Raw genomic sequence first — 4068 nt, forward strand, 5'->3', positions numbered from 1 at the left:
TAGAGCTCCAAGGAGATTATGTTGAAAAATAAAAAAAAATTTACCCAAAAAAATTGTTTTTATACTTCATTCTAAGGACTTATTGAACTACCCTCGTAAATAAAAAATGTATACGAATTGTCTAAAATTTCTTTAAGTGGTTAAATCCTTTGATATCTTTTGAAATCCATTAAAAAATTTTTAAACTTTTGAAAATGTCTAGCGGTCTTTCACAATATCCTCAAATATTTGAAGTAGTTTTAAATTTCATTAAATTAATGAAATCAATTGAAAATTTTTAAATAAAATAAAATATGTAAAATCCTTAAGAATCGTTTGAAACTTTTCAAAGATTTTAGAAATACCCTGGGATTTGAAATCATTATTGGAATACTCTATAAATTAACCCTCGGGATCAATTAGATGATTAGTTGAAAAATGCATGTGAATTCCTGTAAAATGCATAGAAATACATAAAAATTCTTAATATAAGTATTAAAATTCCTGGAAATATTTTCAATTAAAAGCTCTTGAAAAGGCCTTAGGTGTTTTAAATATAGCATATAATCCTTTAAATCCCTTTAAATTATTGAAATCTATTGAAAATTTCTTCGAATCTTTAAAAGTATCTAGAAATATTTTTAAAGAATTCAAGATAATTCATAAAGAGGTATAGACTTGAATTGAAATATTTATTGAAATAAAGGTGTCTACTGTGATCTTGCTATTTTAAAAAGTTACTAAAGAAGTGATTTGAGAAAAAAAGTTACCAGCAGTGACTGCGGGTAGTCCTGATTATTTTTACACTTTCTGTTTACAAAAATTCCCGTTTTTTTTTGCAAATGCCTGCCTCTAGGAAGCTTTCACCTTATTATGCATTTTTTAAATATAGGGTACAAAAGGGTAACGGGTACCGGTCTGTGATCTATTTCTGAGGGGACCCAAAAATTTATGTTCAGCCCTGCGCCTCGGGGCTTCAAGTGTACTTTCCGACACTGCTAAGAAACGAAGTAATAAAGCCAAATTTGTCTTCAGCGGGGGCATCAGTATTCAGTTCTGCAACGATTGATCTCTCTCTTTCTCTGATCACTTGTCTCTTTTCAACTGGACGAGTTCTTTTTGGGAACATTAATACACGAAGATTGGTGAAGGTCATCGAAGTGACACGAGTGATACCGAGCGCTACCGGCTATTTACGAAGTTTATATACACTATCTGTACCGGCAAAAGGCGACTCAAGAATTTGCGACTGAAGAAATACTAAATAAAGGACCCCGCACTAAATTTATGGGAAAATGGCTTTCGGTGGATTTAGCTGAAACTTTGTAATTTTTAAGGTTATAAGTGCCGGATGAAATGTCCGTAAAAAAAATCCAAAAAATGGACAGGTTTAGCGCTATGCGGCGCTAAGCGCTCAATATCAGTGAATAAAACGAATTACAATAGATTTTGTTACAAAAGCGATGTCAACATAGAAATCATGGTTCAGATCTTGGTCTGTCATATTTTCGCCTACACCGTTGACTCATGTAACGCGCTTCTCAAAACGATCAAACGCTAAGCGCCCAAAATTTTAACTTGACTAATTCATCACTTTTTTAAAGGCAGAAATTGTACCCAAAGTAACATTAGTAACTATTGCGTACATTCCGATAATTACATTGTACTGTTCTCAAGAGTGCCGAACGCTAAGCGCTCATGATCAGTGAATAGAACGAATTACAATAGATTTAGTTACAAAAGCGATGTCAACATAGAAATCACGGTTCAGATCGTGGTCTGTCATATTTTCGCCTACACCGTTGACTCATATAGCGTGCTTCTCAAAACGATCAAATGCTAAGCGCCCAAGATTTTAACTTGACTAATTAATCACTTCTTTAAAGGCAGAAATGGTACCCAAAGTAACATTAGTAACTAGTGCGCACATCAGTGTCTCCAGAACGTGGGATTTTTCGGCCCCCACCACCCTCCCATCTGGGAGCAACACATTCAAACGTAGCGTGTCGGTGAGTCGGCTCTGTTAAATGCTGCGAAGCCCAGCCTCGTGTGAAGCCGAAAATGCACGAGCAAGAACCCGAGCTCTCCCGACCTCACGAATGACGATCTAGCTGCTCCTCAAATTTATTCAGGTTTTGAAATCCCGAGTTATCTTAGAACCATTATGCTTATTGCGAAGAGGCAAATATAATTGACTTTATGTAAATAGATATAGGAGACAAGAATTCTGGGTCTAAAATATTTCAACTTTAGTGTTGCATACCTTAGTGATATTTTTAGTAAACAATGGATTTTTAACAAATAGAAAACAAATTTTCGAAAAAATTGTTAAATTTTCAACCTAAGAAATTACTTTTAAAAATACATTTTTTAACTTAAACATTGTAGTTTATACTGAAGTTTTCAGTTGAAAAAATTAATTTTTAAACCCAAATAAATTCGAATTTTCAAAAAAAGACATTAATTTTTATCTAAAACAAATGAATTTTTATAGAAGAATGATGCGCCAACAAAGAACATAAATTTATAACTAAAAAAAACACTTTTCAAGAAAAAAAAGTGTTAACAAAATTGTTCAACAAAATATTTAAATTCCCAAGCAAAAAATTAAATTCGCAAACAAATATTTCAATTTTCAACCCAATAACTTTCTACCGAAAACAGAAATTCAAAACTTTCAAAATCAATTTTAAAACAACAAAAATTTTTGTTCAAAAAATAGATAAATTTTCAACGAAAAACGCTTACATTATCATTTTAAAAAATCAATTTACAATCAACAATTTTTCAGCAAAATAGTTTGATTTCTAAAAAAGTAGATGAACTCTTAATAATTTTATACCAAAAAGAAAGAAGTTTCAGCGAAAAATGCATTTTCATCCAAAGAAATGAATTATTGATTAAAATAAATGAATTTTTAAAGAAGAAGAATAATTTTCTACAAAAAAAGAAGAATTTATGACTGAGAAAGGTCAATTTCTTACGAAAAAAAAATTCAACCAAAAATGATACAATTACATTTTTAGTATGAGAAAATGTTTTTTCAACAGCAAAAAATCTCATTTTCAAAAAAACAGTAAATTATCGACCAAAATAGTTATTTTAAAAAGTTTTTATTTTAAAATAGTGTGATTTTCGATAAAAGAAATGAATTTTCAACTGAAAAATGTTTTGAACAACACACAATCGAATTTACAACAGAATAGTTCAATTTTTAAGCATATAGTTAGATTTTCATTAAAAAATTATTTTTTAACCAAAAATGGAATGGAATGAATTCTGAGAGAAAAATTTAAAAAAATCACAATCACCACTTTTTTGTTATGTTTATGTTGGTTTGTAAAATTTGCTTTCGAATTTCAGTAAGTTTACGAGATATTCAGAGATTTTGAAACGATTAAAAAATAATTAAAACTTGCAAAAAAATCAGGAAAAATTTGAATAATTCATAAAAATTAGAAGATTAAAAGGTCTGAAAATATTAGAAAAAGGAATTATTTTTTTAATAATCGTTTGAAAATTTTTTATAATTTTTATTTACAAAAATGTACTTTAAAAAAAATCAAAAAGATTTTGAAACACATCAAATGATTTCCCAAAATTTAAAAGAAGAGTGTAGAAGATTTTAAAGCAAAATTTTTCAATTTGATAAGATTAAACAGTTTAAAGAAACGAAAATCATCTAGTAAATTCACGAAGTATTTAAAAGAATGGAAGAGATTCAAATCTAATTTTAAACTTAAATTTTTTAGAAATGTAGATTTTCAAAAATTTCGAAAAAATAAGCTTCATATTTTTTTGGAATTCATTTTGTTTTAAACGTATTAGAAATATTTAAAAACTTGAAAAAATATCTCAAAATTTATCAATTTTTCGTTGATACGAGGGTAGTTCAATAAGTTCTTAGAATGAAGTATAAAAACAATTTTTTTTGGGTAAATTTTTTTTATTTTTCAACATAATCTCCTGGGAGCTCTATACACTTGATCGATCGCTTTTCAAGTTTTTTTAATCCTTCAGAAAAGTGCGTTTTCGGAAGTTCCTCAAAATAAGCACTTACAGAGGCAATGACGTCTTCGTTGTCTGGAA

This window comes from Belonocnema kinseyi, chromosome 3 (genome assembly GCF_010883055.1).
Source record: "Belonocnema kinseyi isolate 2016_QV_RU_SX_M_011 chromosome 3, B_treatae_v1, whole genome shotgun sequence".
Classification (NCBI taxonomy): Eukaryota; Metazoa; Arthropoda; class Insecta; order Hymenoptera; family Cynipidae; genus Belonocnema; species Belonocnema kinseyi.